Raw genomic sequence first — 17,774 nt, 5'->3', positions numbered from 1 at the left:
GGGTGTAAACCAAGTTAACCTTTGTTGTATGTGCTCGAGAATAAACGAGTTATCTTTGTGGAAGGAAGCTATTGGTCAAAGAGCTCGTTGTAGCCAATGGTCCCCTTCGGGGATGCTGATGAACTGGTCAAGAGGTGGTTAAGTTTCTCCGGTCAAGTGTCGGTTGCTAAAGAATTTGTTAGCTTAGGGTATAGATTATTGCTATCGTTGGTCTGTCAATCAATTTCAGAATTTGGTATGTGTAGTCCTGCATGAGTTTAGTTCAGTGGAAAACTTCGGATTATCGGGTTGTTGTTAGTGCATTCTTGATCGTTTGTTGTTCTCGTTTATCTTCAATGTATGGGGATGCTTCAAAGGTTTTGAGTTATATAATTAAAGCTCACTGATTGTGACAACCAATCTTCATGTTCTGTTATGGTATATCATGGCTTCTGGGTACGTTGCCTTGAATTGTTGGATTGTGGAATTATGGTCTATAGCAAACTCGGGTTTGTTTTGGTAGGAGGAAGAACATTGAAGTGATTATCTATCTGTTCCAGTTGTGGGTCTTTTGGGTTCCTTGTCATCATTTGGGATTGTAGAAGAATGTGGAATTGTTTCAAGGGAAGGTACTTTGGATACGACAATCTTTGTCGAGAGTAGTACATTGCTTCATCTAGTTTGGGGTGTGAGCACTTGATAGTGTTTGGTCATGGGATCTGAGTTCAGCAAGCTGAGTATGGTAGTGTTTGGATAGGGAGAGTGTGGGATGGATTGGTAATTCAATGATCACGAGTTTATTAAGAATGTAGATGAATCCAAGTGATGGATGGTCACTTGGGGATGCTGGGGACAGTTCCAGGTGCGAGCCACTTTAGAACTTGTGCCCATAATTAGAATTTTGGATCGGTATACCTGAAGGGAGCACCAGAGTTCCTTGAGACTGGGAAGAATCCATGATAGGTCAGGATTGTGAGTGTGGAGCAGACTACCGTTGGCCAGCAGGGCCTTGAACGACTAATCGGGTGGTGCATATAAGATATTGTTGGAATAAGGATTAACTGGGAAGGCCGGTCAACATGGTATCATCCTAAGTTAACTAGAGAGCCAGTTTTGGTTGCGAGAAGGGTGGGGTTAAGCAAGGAATAATGTTCTTTGTTCAGTGATGAGCAACGGAGCAAATGATATGGACTCATGGCTAGGTTCAGGTCGAGGGTTGTGTTAGGACCTCTCTGCCTGTTCTTGTCTGATGAAGGCTTTGGGGTCTGAAGCATGACCCGAACACCTGATAGAGACCGGTAGGAAGGGTTTTGACTCGCAGTGTTTTTGGTTAGTTTGTGGTTGTGGACGTGATGTAAGACTGCAGAGCAACCGTAACATTCACCAGGTTTGTGTGTGGTTGTGGAAGTAATGTAAGAGTAGATGGATATCAGAGTGAGGTGACTTTCCCAGTCATCTTCGTAATTCAGGGAGTTCAGTCAGGATCGTTTGGTTCGACAGAAGAGATAGTAAGGAATGATTTTGAGGACGAAATCTAATTTGAGTGGGGGAGAGTTGTAACACACTGTTTCGTGTCGTTTCATAATTCGGGCCGTGACCCGAAGATCAAGTATCATAAGGCTTCGGGCTTTGGTAACGAGAGGTTTAGACCCATTTGGATGTGGGTAATGTAGTTTGTGTGATCTAAGAGTTCGGTTTGTGCTTTGGAGTCAAAGGGTAAAATGGGAAAGTAGTGTTTCAGACTTCTTTTATAAATTGTGGAATTTAATTCGATGTGTTTTGAGGAAAAAGTAATTAGATAGTGTTGTAGAGCTTCTCAATACCTTTCCATGGATATAAAGATTGTCGAAATAAGAGTTGAAACGAAGAAGTTATGACAGGTTGAATTTTGAGGATTTTGGGCTAAGCCGCGTACGCTGGGCGTAAGCCGTTAAATGAGTTGGGACAGAGGCAACGTATATTGGGCGTACTAGAGAGTACGTCGGGCTTACGCAAGCAGATGCCAAACCCTATTTTTTAGGGTTTCATCCCTATTTAGGGATCAAAAAGCACCAAATTTGACCCTAACTCAAAGCCTTACTTAAACGGATAACTTAAAGGAAAGACGAAGTAAGAGATGCCAAACCCTATTTTTTAGGGTTTCATCCGTTTAAGTAAGGCTTTGAGTTGGGACAGAGGCAACACACGTTGGGCATACTAGAGAGTAAGGCTTAAAGTCAGAGACTTTATGGATTAAGACATTCTTTAGAGGCCAAATCCGAGGTTGGAATAGGTGTCTTAAAGGAATAAGACATTTTATTTGGGAGTTTAGGGTCAGACCGTGTATGCTGGGTGTACTCATGGCTACGCCCTGCGTAGTCAGGAACGACTCCCGATCACGTTGGTTCGAGTAGTACGCCCCGCGTAAGAGTTGTACCCTCCGTGTACAGACCAAGACTGTTGACTTTTGTTGACTTCAGAGTTTTGGGCCATTTTTGGACTATTAGGGGTTTGGACCCATAATGGGATTTGGGCACCATTTGGGATTTTGGGCCACTCGAGGCTTTTGGGTGACTTTGGGCAGGGACTGATTTGCCGTTTATGTCCTGATTATTAATTAGGATATTATTTTGATGATATTTAGTGCGGAGGTTTCCCGGATCGGCAGTTCGAGAATTTATCTGGTTGTTACAGCTGTTTGAGGTGAGTCTTCTCCCGGTGCTCATGAGTCAAAGGCACCAATGCCGGCTCACTACATTATGTATGTAGGATGCTAGCTGTCTTTGTGACTCTTGCATGTTTCTATGAGCCTGAGTGGTAGAATAGCAGTATATGTGATGACCAGCCGGGTCTAGCTGTTATTATTGTGTTATGCTGTTTATATGTAACTGAGACTGCTGATAGTCTCCAGGGTTGCTAATAACCTACCGGGCGTCTTGTTAGCCCACTAGGACTGCTGATAGTCCCTAGGGTTGTTGATAACCCATAGCTGTTTATTTGTGATGTGTTGTATGTGGTATTTTGGGAAACTCACTAAGCTTTGTGCTTACGATTAGTGGTTTAAATGTTTCAGGTTTTTTTTTATAATAAATGAGGGGCACAGCTCGATAGCATCGCATCAATGCGGACTTGTGTACATGATAAATTTTAAATGATACTCTGATAAATTTTTTAAGATATTGTAGTTGTGATTTGAATAAACACTTAAAGTTTTAATTGAAAAAATTTGGGTTGAAATATAGGGCGTTACAATATCCCTCTGTAGGATATTCCATTGCCTTCTATACCCATGTACTGTGATAGTGAGGCCACACTGTCTAAAGTATATAATGCGGTATATAATGGGAAGTCGAGACATGTAGGTCTGAGACACAATTTTGTGAGACAACTAACTGAAAGTGGTACCATTAAGGTTGTCTATGTCAAGACAAGTAGGAACTTGGCAGATCCATTTACCAAACCTCTAACTAGGGATTTGGTTAGATCTACCACGAGAGTCATGGGTCTAAAACCACAGTAGAATTTCTTAGTGATGGAAACCTAACTTGGCATTAATGCTTCTAATTCTCAAGTTTAAAGGGTAACAACAAAGTCACTAATGATAGAAGGTACTATCATTAATGATAGATCCATGTGAGGTAGGATAGTATGTCGTTACCGAGAACGAGGTTGAGTCAAGGCTCTTAAAAAAGTTTTGGAGACATATAAGCAACGAAGATGTTGTGAAACTTTGCCTATATGATCTAGAGGTGGTATCGCCTCAAGTGAAGATTAGTGGTTTATCTTCTAAAGGGTTATTAAAGGATTTATAGCGCATGACCATATTAGCGCTCAGGGAGAACGCAAAGACGACATCTGATGTGTGGGGGTAAACCGGAGAGGTCACAAGGTTCATGGTTTAAACCTATAAGGATACCATTAAATTGTTCTCTTCTTGTTTGTTCTCATTAAATTAGGGTTTAATCTTCGTGACACCCAAGTGACATCATGCATCTGAGTGAAAGGAAACTTTCCAACTTGGTGGGGGATTGTTGGAAATTATAGAGGAAATATTGCAAGTTGACAAGTTTCCTCTATCCCATATTGGTGGGGGAAGAAACATTTAGTGGGTTTATAAGGTTTTTCCCTTGATAGGCCTTCAAAAGCTTTAGTGGATCAAATGAATAGGCCAAGCCCACGCGCGCGCCTAGCCTAGCCTAGACGATGCCACAATGCGCAAAATGGCGTGATTTAGGCGCACTTGGCACGACGCATCGGTTGCTGGGAGCTGAGGAGCTTTTATTTTTGACGAGTTCGGGTCAAGTCGGTTTGACCAATCCAGTCAAACGTTTGACCAACATTGACTTCGTGAATAAGGCAACAAAATGTTCTAAAAGGCTTAGAAAATGACTTGCTTGGAGAGCAAGTCGTCGCCCTAGGGTTCTAGGGGGCCGGCCCATAAGGGTCCCTTTTATTGCCTTCTAGGGTTTCGACACGTATAAATACAACTCCCTGAGTCGTACTTGACACACGAAATTCAAATCCCTCTCAGTATTCTTGGCGATTTCTTCCCAGTTTCTCAGTATTCACTTTGCGTTTATCGTTCTCCATTGCTGTTGGAAACTCGGTAATCTGCATTAAGTCCTGGAGTTTTACTCTGTTGCTTACAACCGATAGAAGCGAAGTAAAAACCTTTAAGGACATGAGTCCACTACAAACAAAATGTCATTTAATGGCATATATTTTTAATGACATATATTTAATGTGCCACTATACCATGTTTTTAGTGGCATATTCTATGTGCCATCATAAAAATTAATGGATTTAATGGCACTTCCCATTTTATCTCACTAATATTTATAATTATTAGTGACATAATATATTAATATATCATATTTTATTTTATTAAAAGTATTATATAATTAGATTATTATAAAAAAATAAGAGTAAATTACAATTTTACTTTTTCCTTTGTTTTTACACTTTTACCCCTTCCCACTCTTAAAACCGATCGCTTGATCCCAAGCGATGATTCGAAGTTCAAACAATCAGTTCAACCGAATCTTCAGCTAACGTCATCGCCCCTGCTCCAGCGTCACCATCGTCACTGCTGCTGCATATGTGTCATCGTCGATTGCTTCACCGCCGACGTCGCGTGCATCCATCGTCGCCGTCACATTTGTTCACCGTTGCTAGTCTCGACATTATTTTTTCATCTTTTGCTCCTAGCTTCGAATTCTCCCAACATACACACATAACACTCGGATGTACGATCCATTGATCTGGTAATTTCTGCCAATTTTAAACTCACCTCCATTGATCTAGTAATTTCTGCCAATTTTAAACTCGTATGTAGTTCCAATTTCAACATAATAGTTGTGAAAGGAAGTAGCTACGAACCCTAAGGATTTCAATTCAATTCTCACCGGAGGCAAACCCATGTATGTTCAAATCTGAAGAACTTATGCCTTAAATTCTTCCTGATGTCTGCATATGTTTTCTGCAAGTGATTCTTTGTCGTTTCTGTACCCTAAATTTAAAGATCTATTTCATATATGTTGTGATTCGGGTTAGATTCTTTCACGCATTGATTTATTTATAGATATAGCATCATAGACGCAAATTAGGTATCATATTAAATCGATGTTGTTGTTCTAATTGTGATTTGTTTGGGGTCGGATATCTGAATTGAATCTATATCATTGGTCCTTTTCTATGAAATTACATCTTTGATCTGCAAGTGCATTTATGTTTAAATTTAGCGTCTTATAAGTATTAGCTATTGGTCATAAGTGTTATGGTGAACATTGTATTTTTGAATAACCTTGGATATGGTTTAGTTATTTGCCTAGATAAGCCCGGGAATTAAATATCGGTCTTTTAGTATTACCAGTTGTTATTATATGAACACTACTGGAGTAGAATGATACATGGGACTCTTTTGTGAAGTTTCTGTATACTGATGGTTCAATTGTTTCATATATATAGTACTTTATATCCTCCAAAAAATGGCTATATTTAGACTCAATGTCAAAGTCTTGATAGAGGGAGGAGTATCCTACTGTCATACTCCTAATTACATGAAGTTTCTACAAAAGAGATTTATTCTCTGAACTATAGGACTGGAGCTTTCTCCTGTACATTATCTCACATGTTTTAAGGAGTAGGTTTAGTCTTCAACTCCCAACTATCCTTACCTGTATTTTGATTTATGTTAAGTGTTAAAGATACATCATTAAATTCTCAAGATCCAATCTTTATTTAAAAAAAATGATTCGGATTAGTTCTAGATACCATGAATCATGATAATTGATTAGCTCACGAAGAATGGTGAATATATATATATATATATATATATATATATATATATATATATATATATATTTTTGTATTATGGTATTATAATGCTGACGTACGGTATGCTTGCATCAATATTTTCGCAGACCCAAGCCATTGCCATGGCAACGTGATTTGTTGGAAGACAGCCTAAGAGCAGCAAGTCTACCAGGAATGGATAATACTACGAAATTATGTCTCCAATTTAGAAATTGGAGTCATTGATGAAGATATAAGGGTAAAAAAACTATCAACTATCACAAATTTGTTTCTATATATTTTCATTAAGTTAACAATTGATTTGGGCCCTATCCCAAGAACTGTTTTATGTGATTGGAGAGTTGAATAGATATGCAATTCAATATGACAAAAGTGTTGATCCAAATGTAAGTGTAACTAAAGAGTCTCAAATTCTTTGATAAAAAAGATATTTTTTTTAATTCTTTTTGTTGTTTTATTTAGGGAACATATGAAGTGATGTTTTCTAGAAGAAGTAATGCATTTCAAGCTTTTAAACATTACAACAATGTACAATTAGATGAGAAGCCTATGAAGATTGAGATTGTAGTGTCAAAGTCGGATGTTCCTTTTTCACCTCGCGTCAACTTGGTTAGAAGAGTAAATGGACAGAGGACCATTGTCATGATGTATGTTTCCTTTTTCATCCTTTTTTATATATGAAATAACTTTTTTGTCCTTTGCTTTCTTTATGGAAGTCCAGTTTTTATAAACTTCCTAACTTCTTAAAGATCTAAACATGTAATGGTTTAGGGATACTCATCAAAATCTTGAATATGTTTTTCCAGGTGTTATCCAATTTAAGCAAATCATAGGCAATTGAAAGGTATGTATCCTTTTATTAATGCTTAGGTATTTCATTTAATACATGTTTTGTCCTTTTTTAATTTCATATTTTCTAGTAAAAAATACAGATCCTATATTATATATTCTAACTGTGGGTTTTGATATGAAATTGTAGTGAATGTCTAGACCCTTTTGATGCTCCTAAATATGAGGCATTTGAAATCTTTGTAAATGAGGTTCTATGTGCTAGAAAATGTAAGAAATTCAAATATGAAGAACTAAATATGTCATGCGTTTGGTTGGCAAGAAATGGAATGGAATTCAATTCCATTCTTTTGTTGTTTTCTATTGGTTTGGAAATCTATCAAATTAATTGGAATGAAAATTATATTAAATGACCAAAATACTCTTTATTGATTTTTTATGTAGGGTGTCCTTATTCATCTGTAAAGGCTGTAAAGGCAGCACCTCATACCTTCACATCCGGTTCTTCAACAGGAACTGCATGTTTGTATATAAAATTTATACAACAAAGTTTCACTTTTTTCGTAACTTGTGAAACAAAGTTAAAATTTTACCTAATTTATGCAACAAAAAGTGGATCCTTTTTCCTAAATTATGGAATAAAGATTACTGGTGCAATATTGAATGTTTTGATCTTAAATTTAGTTGTGGTTTTATCTCTTAAACAAAAAACCACTTTGTTACATAATTTAAGAAAAAAATGAAACAGTGTTGCATAGATTTGTATTTAATCATATATAGAAGTAATTATCATAGTTAAAAAAACAAATCTAATAATCATTGGGATTTTACAACATACTCTTCTAAAGCATGTACATGATATAATAATTTTTGATATCTTAATTAGGTCATGGTGAGGACTATTAGGTACAGCTGGCAGTAGGGCAGTGCCCTCAACAACTAAAAGAAAAAATGAAAATAGTGCGTATAGTTTAAAAATCAAATGACTTTCATTTTTTTGTGCTTAGGTGGCTATACTTTCAAAGCATAGCAACCTACTTTAAAAGTATGTTGCTATTATTTTGAAAGCAGAACAATAATTGTTATATTTTTTTTGTATGTTCTTATTATGCAGGCTTCCCTACGAGCCATTGCAAGCGACTCCTCAAGTACCCAATGATCTATAGATGGTTCTTTTTTTTCAAATGTTTAGCCGTATTTGACATTTTCTTAGATTCAAAAATTTTATCAATATTGATGAAAATACTGGAGTTTTTATTATTTTTTATGTACTACAATTTAATTATTTATTTTATTTTATATTTTAGATAAAGGTTATGTAGATATAAGTAGCTTTTAAATATATAGAATCTCATCAGTATTTACCGACGAAAATTGTACCACAAAATATCTTTATGTATTGTGGCAAATATAAAAGTGCCACTAAAATCTTAAAATGTGTAACTAAAAATAGCATGAACTCTTAAATCACATGAGTTTTTAATGGCACACAATATGTGCCATAAAAAACTTTTCTTCTATTGTGACAAATAAAAAAGTGCCACTAAAAGTATAAAAACCTGCAAAGACAAAAGCAAAAAGTGTCACTAAAAGATTTTAGTGGAAGCGTTTCTAGTGACACTTATTATGTGTGCCACTGATTATCAAAAAAAACTTTAGTGGCATTTTTTTGTGTTTTTAGTGGCACTTTTTGTGTGCCACTATATGACATATTTTTTGTAGTAGTCCGATCTGTGAAGTTCTCTAAGATCAAGATTAGCCATCAACATGTTAGTTTTACATTATTGTCTTGCGTTTACTTTCGTTTAATAACTGGACATTTTTCTTCTACCTTTCTTATAATAAGATATAATCGAGAAGGATTGATCTGGTTTTTGGACGAAACTTGGTAATCATATTAATAATAATTGGATTTATTATTCGCAAGTAATTGACGTATAATTCTCAATATTATTTGTTGGTTTCATTGCGTGTCTATTGGTTCTGATTTTCAACAAAAATAACAATTTTCCACACTAAGAAATAGCACTACAAACTCAATGTAAAAAATGGTCATTTTCTATACTAAGATATAGTTACTATGAAAATATGGTTATTTCTCGGTATGAAAATAGCTTTATTTCTTAGTATTGAAATTGGTTCTTTTTTCGCACAAAGAAATGACCATATATCCTACATCGAGATAACTTAATAAGTTAGGTTATTCTATCACTTTTAAAAAAAAAAAAAACTTTAAATAGACTAATTAATAAATTTATTAAAGACTTGTCCTATTTCTAAAATAAAATCAAAGTATATATGGAACCAACTTTACCATTTTTTAAGAACATATAAATTGATTTAAAATCTAAAACTCGTACTAGAATTATATCGTAAAATACGATTTTAATGGCTTTTTTGAATGGCTGAATTATTATTATGGAACTAGCAAAACACTAGAAATGTACAACCAATTATAGCTAGTGAATCAACCCTTAAAATTTTGTTTGTAAACCAACACAATTCATTTTGAAATGAACACTCCTATTAAACAACCTAAATTAAGTTCGCCAGACTCTCTTATGAAAAATGGCATTTTTTTCCCGATTTCTTTGTACCAAAAAGAAGTACATTACGACAGTTAAACAACAAAAAACTGCGTAAGAAAAAATCTCACTGCAAATACAAAAATGTAATATTATTTTTTAATACTATTTTAATTGTGCTATGTGTCTCAACGGCCACCACACCGAGTGATAATGTTGCAACCCCGACTGTATGGGTTAGCTTGACCTTTGCTATTACAGTCGTAATAAGATTGCCCACGTTGGCTGCATGGAACGTTGTTCTTCTGCATGGCACCATAACTGATGTAACCCCGTCCACCTAGGACACGTCGAACATTTTTAGACTCCATCATGACCTCTTCCTCGGGATCAATAAAGTCTCTTGCTAGTCGAGAGAGTCGACTAGGGACAACCCAATCCAACTCACCCGGCAAGTCCATGGATGATGACATTACAAACCTAGCTAAGGTCAAAACCCAAATGATCAGAAACACAAAATGACTAGCCATTTTGCTCATTTTGAGACGATAATGAAAAATGATGAATGAAAAAAAAAAAAGGATCTGTAGGTATTATCGTTTTGGTTAGTTGTTGAATGGGTATATACTAATTTGAGATTTTGAGGGAGAAATAACAGAGATTTTGTGGTTCAGATTTATCCACCAATTGAAAACAATTTTTTTTACTAAAAATGCAGGCATACAAATAGGATCATATGTAATAACAAATAAATCATATGTTTTTTTTGGTCTTTTGACGGGCTATGTAAGGCCATAATTAGTCTTAACAACAAAAAACTTTCCGAGTAAAAATACCAATGAAGACTCGCATTTTTTTTTTCTCCAAGGTTTTTAACAATAAACAAAGTTGGTTCTAAATGGACATGTACATGCATTCAAAAACATAAAGTAATTATACGAAAATAAGAGAGTAGCTAAAAGGCTAATTAAAGTGTCGAATTTTGGTTTCTTATGGATTTTATGATCATTTGATGCTCAATATAAAGTTTAACATTCTCACATGATTTAACTGATCTTTCCTAAAATGCAAGTCATGTATTTATCGGGCAAATTGTTTGAAAGATAAGACTTTGATAGTGAGCAAAAAATGTCAAAAGAGATTCGAGAATACAATGGCAGATTAATTACTTTAAGAATATAAAAAAACCATTATAAAGAATCGATACTAATCCATTACAAAGAATCGATTCTAAATATGTGCGCTGCGCTCTCTTATTCGCGAAATAACAAATGTGTATGGATGTGGCCCTTTTTAACCAATTTTAATCATTCTTGTCGAGCACGTTTTCTTATATATATATATATATATATATATATATATATATATATATATATATATATATATATATATATATATATATATATATATATAGGAATGATCATTTGAGAACCTATAGTTTCCCGAGAACCCGAGAACTAAAAATAGAACGTTAGATTAAAATTTTTAATGGTCTAGATGAAAAATGGCAGATTTATAATTATCAACAATTTTAATGGTATCTTAGATTTTTTTAAAATGATCACGAGGGCATATTAGTCATTAAAAATATAATTTCCAAATAATTTTATTAACTAATTTATATTATGAAATCGTCTCTCTCATTATTCCTCACATCTCTCTCTCTCTCTCTCTCTCTCTCTCTCTCTCTCTACACACACACACGCTTCTTAATCCATATGATTTCTAGATCGGAGTCCTCCGCCTTCTAGATCAACGCCATCCAGCATCCAGATCGTCGTCTGTCTTCTCAATGATCACACATCCTTGATTTACATCGCTTTCCTCCACGATTCAACCACGAATATGGAGGCGTAACCCTCCCGGAAGTAACCGTTCTCAAAAAAGGACAACAGTGAAGTTACCGACGAATTCAACTGATAACCTCTGTAAATCTCTTCAACTTCTTCTCTACGCTGCCAGATGTAGATATATTCTTGTTATTGATTGTGAGTCGTTGAATTTGATTGTTGGTTTGGTGAACCCAATTGTTGGAGCGTCATTAGTTTTCAATTATTTCTATCGTGATATTATTCAAGTTTTTGAGGAAGCGCTTCTAATCAGGTGTCCTTCTTCTTCTCCTTCGTTAATATGTGTGCTGGATTTGAATTGATTTTGTATTGTTTTTATCTGTTCACGATTAGTTATGTTTTAATTTAATTTTCACTTATTAATTTTCAATTGGTTATGCATATGGAGTGAATTGTCTACGATCACGAATTGATTTCGCATAAACTTATGCTTGAACAATTTAGTTTCTATTTCCTAGGTAACCTACATAATTCATTAAAAATTAGGAAAAGTTTGTTGAATGAAAGGGATTTGTTGTCTTCTAGAAATTAGTATTCATATTTGTTATCAAAATAATTAGAAAATGTTCCTTTTTCCTCACATTGATTGGAATTATTAAGCATTTTGATAAATCTTCAACAAAATGTATATTGTAAATATCAAAACCATTATCAACGATTAATTGTGGCATGGTTTAAAAATGGTTTTTAATGCACAATTGTTTGACATAATTGTGCCTTTGCATTCTCATGCTTTATGAAATTAACATAAACTTATTTTTCATTTGATGAGTTATTATTCGTGATAACAATTTATTATGAATTTAATTATGACATAGTTGCTCCTTGGTTTTTTTGTGGTTATATAACTTATATCGACCGGTTACATATGCTTTTACTTTTCTATGGATATGAATATATTTATATATGTTATTCATATGTGATTATTACATGAATATAATATAACCTTCGTGATATTGACATGTGTTTATTACATGTGATACATATGTGAACCACATATGAATTACATGTAATTCACATATGAATCACATGTAAATCACAAGTGAATCACTTATGAATTACATGTGATTCACATGTAAATCACAAATGAATCACATATGAATTACTTGTGATTCACATGAAAATATGTGATTTACATGTGAATTATATATGATTTACATGTGATTCATATGTGAATTACATGTGACTCATATGTAAATATGTGATTTACATGTGATTCATGTGTAAATCACTTGTAATTCACATGTAGATCACATACTTACATGTGATTTACATATGATTCACATGTAAATCACATCTATATGTGATTTACATAGATGTGATTTACATGTGAATCACATGTAAATCATATTTAAATATGTGATTTACATGTGAATTATATGTGATTTATATGTGAATTATATTTGATTTACATGTAAATCACATGTAATTCACATATGAATCACATGTGAATATCATATTACGTAATCAAATGTGAATCTTACATGATATATACATATGCATTTTTGTGAGTGTTCTTGATTTAATCATCTTTTTTTTTTTTTTTTTTTTTTTTTTTTTTTTTTGTAGATTTGGAAGAATTATTGGAAAATATTGAAGATGTGAAAAGTGATAAATTGAAGAAAATATGGAAATCTTGATATGAAGAAATGATAACACTGTGAATCGTTGTAGTTTTTTTTTATATTTTATTTTGTATCGAATTGAATACTTGTACTATTATGTTTATAGATTGATTAATAAAAATAAGATTTTTTATGATTTACGTACGAATATTATAGTATAAAAATATGCATATATGCATTTGAAAAAATATGCATATATGCACCTAAAACATTGATTTTTTTTTGTTAAAAATATTAGGGTTTTTTTTATAAATATTCTAGTTATATATATATATATATATATATATATATATATATATATATATATATATATATATATATATATATATATATATATATATATATTTGAAAAGAAGTGCAGTTTTTTATGAAAAAATTGCTTTTTTTTTGAAAAAAAAACAGTTACTTTTACAAAAATTGCAGTTTTTTTTTTGAAAAAATTGCAGTTTTTTTTTGAAAAAATTACAGTATTTTTTGAAAATAAATGCAGTTTAAAAAAAAGCAGTTTTATAAAAAAATTGCAGTTTTTTTTTTTTTGAAAAAAAAGCAGTTTTTTTATAAAAATTGTAGTTTTTTTTTTTTTGAAAAAAACGCAATTTAAAAAAAAACAGTTTTTTTTAATTAATTACAGTTTTTTTTTTAAAAAATTACAGTTTTTTTAAAAAAATTACTTTTTTTTCAATTTTTTTTAAAAAAATTAACGTTTTCTGTAAAAAAACTAAAAAATCTCCAATTTTTTTTAAAAATCAAAAATTATTTAAAAAAAAAATACGAAATTTGATTTATTATGTTAATTTTGTTCAATAACACAAAAAAATAAACATTACATAAGATCGGTAAGATTACAATCATGCCCTTAATAAGTTAATTTTGATCTAACGCTCCACCGTTAGTTCTCAGGTTCTCAGGAAACTATGAGTTCTCAACCGATCTTAACCCTATAATATATATATATATATATATATATATATATATATATATATATATATATATATATATATATATATATATATATATATATATATATAAGGTTAGTTTCATGTGAGACGACCTAATTTTGTGAGACCGTGAGATGCAATCCTAGCCACTCATTTAGTAGATAAAAAAACATTTTTAAAATGCAAAATAATTGAAAATTTTCGAATTTTTTTCTCAAATATTATTTCGTAATTTATATTTTCCAAAAAAAACAAAATAAAAAAAATACCAAAAAAATACCAAAAAAAAAAAAAAAAAAAAAAAAAATACAATTTTCTACATATTCTAGTAGAATATTAGAATATTCTACATATCTGACAAATCTACTACAATATTCTAACATTCTAAAAATCACATAAGAATATCTACTGTGTAATATTCTATTAGAATATTTCACGTATTTTTCAAGAAAACGATAACTTTTTTTATTATTTTTATTTTTTTTAGGTAATTAAAGTTCCGAAAATAATAATTAAAAAAAGAATTTTTGAAATTTTCCTTTTATTTTGCATTTTAAAATTATTTTTAGATTTGGTCTCACGGTTTCACAAAATTAACATGGTCTCAAATGAACCTGAACATATATATATATATATATATATATATATATATATATATATATATATATATATATATATATATATATATATATATATATATATATATGGTCTTTTGTGTAAATGTATTATACTGGTTGTACTATTTAAATGATTGTAATACAATAGAAACCCTAATAGTTGTTTTCACAAACTAACATGGTATCAAGTCGTATGATATGTATTCTTGTTCACATTGTATGATACATATTTAAAGGAATGAAATACAATAGAAACCCTAATAGGTATTTTCACAAACTAACATGATATCAAGTCGTATGATATGTATTCTCATTCACATTTGTATGATATGTATCCTCATTCTTTATTTTTCGGCCGCCTAAGACAACTTTGGAAGTCCTTTAATCACCGTCGGAAGGTCTTCGTGTTTCATATTAAAGCCACCAGGTTTCTTTTTTCTTTATTTTTTGTTCAAGGTATTATTTCTTTTTACTACCACCATCAATCCTTAAAGTCGCCACGGTCTTTCCGCTAATCTCCTTTGACCTCAATAAAAGGATTTAGTACAGTAAACTATACTACAATCATTCTACATGCAGTAAGTAAATTGATCTTTATCTTGTTTTTTATTTCACTTGTTCCATTGATTTTCCGTTCTGATGACCACCCCTACACTACCGTCTACTGCTGCTCCTATTGCTCAACAATTCTCTATCACCTCAAATTTTCGACCAAATTTTTTAGTTATAAAAACTTCCAAAAACATAGTTCACAACCAAATATCAAGTACAAGTCAAACCCAAACCACAAGTATCAAAGTTATCAGAGTACATAAAAGATCATGTCCCAGCAATAAAATCCCAATGCGTGTGTACGATCAGACCTTCGCCTTCCCGCGGTCTTGCGAAGTACCTGCCACATAAAAATCAACATCTGTAAGCACAAAGCTTAGTGAGTTCCCTAAGATACCACATATAACTCAACATAAATAAAAACTATGGATTATCTGCAACCCTGGGACTATCAGCAGTCCCGTTGAGCTAACAACATGCTCGGGAGGTTATCCGCAACCCCCGGTTCGCTAACATCAACCCCATCTAAACAATTATCATAACAACACAGAACATAACATACACAACACAACATAACAGCATGACCCAGCTGGTGATAATAATACATCTATCATACCACACAAGTAAGATTAAGTGACGAGACTCACCTGATACTAATGACACGAAAACCTAGCACCCGAACTGCCGGATCTAGACCTGCCTAGTTAACAAAATAATTAACCTTAATTAAAATTTAGGTCCAAACCACTCATGAGTCCAAAGTCCACAGATAAACCCACTAAGGGCAAAAAAGTCCATTTTGCCCCTCCCTAGGTACAAAACCCTAAACTTTGACTAAGAGTCAAAGTCAACAAAGGTCAACAGAAAGTCAACACCCAACGAGTACGCTGGGCATACTACTCCCAATGCTGGGGGTACAACTGGGCAAGCATGCGACGGGGAACAGCCAGGCTACGCTGCGCGTAGCCAAGAGTACGCACGACGTACTCCCCAAAATTCCAAATCCTTCACCAAATGTCTTAATCCGTTAAGACATTCATCCCAACTTCAGATCTGACTAATTTTAAGCTTCTTATTCCATAAAGTCATGGGCTTTAAGCCTTTGCATGTCTATGGGAGGCTAGAACATCATTTCACCCCTTTGAAACTACTTTACTCATGCATGGGACACGAAGGAAGATCAAGCAAGCATTTTTATCCATCTAGATGCCCTAAAATGCATGAAAGGACAACCTAAAATCTCTAGAGAGTCACAAACTCGAAAAGGTCTAAACTTGAGGACTTAAACTCATAAATCTTGCACCAAAAGAGATCTAAGAGAATACTAGCCAAGGTACAAGCTTTATACCTGGAAATGATGCACAAAGATGGATGGCTTCTAGATCTCTAAGTTGGATGGCACCTTCTTCTTCTTCTTCTTCTAACTTCACTATTTAACTACAAGAGCCAAGAATCACTTTAAGCTTGCAAAATCACACTCACAAGCACACACTCGAGATTTAGGGTTTAGGAAAGGTTGGAGACTGATAAAGGTGGCTAGAAATGAGGCCATCATATTCCTTAAATAGGGACACAAGAAATATTAGGGTTTGCATACTGAGCCTAGTACGCCCAGCGTACTAGGTAGCATCCACGTTCTGCATGGTGCATGAGTACGCTGCGTGTACTCATGTGTATGCCCCGCATACTGACTTGCCAACTTATCATATGAAGGGACTGATTTGACATAAAAGGGAAAGATTCAAGAATAATAATTGTACCTCATTTCGGGATGTTACAATTCTCCCCCACTAGAATCATACTTCGCCCTCGAACTCATCCTCCGGAAACAGCTTAGGATACTGCTCACGCATCTCGGACTCCGGTTCCCATGTCCACTCGGACGCCCTACGATGCTGCCACTGAACTTTTGTTGGATTAATGTCTAAGTCCATAACTATATTTGGTATGTACTTGACCCGACCCGGCATGGTCCATTTGGGTTGCACTTCACCGGCACAATTTATATGGAGTCTTTTGAGAATAGTATATTTATGATTTATATTAATATATTATAAGTTCTAATATATTAATATGGAATCATATTATTTAATTAGTATTGATCAAGAATTAATTTAGAATTAATTTAGTGATCAAAAAGAACTAATTAAATATGGACTCTTATATATATGGAATGGGCCAAGTTCATTTAGGTTGGGCTAAGCTTTCATGGATGGTCCATGGAGCTTTTAACCCATGGATCCTATGTAAATGAAAGGTCATGGGTATTATGGTTTACATGGATGTAACCCTAATTCTCCATAATATATAAAGGGGTCCTTGGCTCACAAAATTGGCACAAAGTGTGTGAAAATAAGAGTGAGCCGATTTTAGTGTGCATACATATTCTCTCAAGTTCTTCCAAGGTGTTTTTGGTGATTTGTGATTCCATTTGAGGCTTCCACACTATTGGGGCTAAGCTCTCAAAGCTTGAAGACATCAAGCTACATCAAAAGGTATGTCATCTAACTAGAACTTTGTAGTGTAGGTGCTTCATAATATGCTAGTTAGGATGAAACCTTGGAATAGTTAATATTTGCATGTATAATAGAGAAAACATAGATCC

General features: G+C 33.4%; 2 long non-coding RNA genes across 8 annotated transcripts; both read left to right on the top strand.

Moving 5' to 3' along the window:
• Positions 1-4,980: 4,980 nt before the first annotated feature.
• On the top strand, positions 4,981-8,374 carry LOC145141275 (uncharacterized). Of its 7 annotated transcripts, none has more exons than XR_013722557.1 (8): positions 4,981-5,222; positions 6,381-6,511; positions 6,592-6,659; positions 6,736-6,920; positions 7,080-7,117; positions 7,253-7,332; positions 7,507-8,022; positions 8,177-8,374. It is a non-coding gene; the product is annotated as an uncharacterized LOC145141275 (long non-coding RNA). The 7 variants fall into 7 exon arrangements; XR_013722559.1 differs by having other exon boundaries at positions 6,381-6,659; positions 7,507-7,584; positions 7,949-8,022; XR_013722556.1 differs by adding an exon at positions 5,314-5,378 and having other exon boundaries at positions 6,381-6,659.
• Positions 8,375-11,254: 2,880 nt separating this feature from the next.
• LOC145138624 (uncharacterized) lies at positions 11,255-13,206 on the top strand. Its single transcript, XR_013721629.1, has 2 exons — positions 11,255-11,690; positions 13,007-13,206. It is a non-coding gene; the product is annotated as an uncharacterized LOC145138624 (long non-coding RNA).
• The last annotated feature ends 4,568 nt before the right edge of the window (positions 13,207-17,774 follow it).

Source organism: Lactuca virosa, chromosome 9 (genome assembly GCF_052849685.1).
Source record: "Lactuca virosa cultivar CGN04683 chromosome 9, Lactuca_virosa_CGN04683_v6, whole genome shotgun sequence".
Taxonomy (NCBI): domain Eukaryota; kingdom Viridiplantae; phylum Streptophyta; class Magnoliopsida; order Asterales; family Asteraceae; genus Lactuca; species Lactuca virosa.
This window is presented reverse-complemented; position numbering and strand designations above follow the sequence as displayed.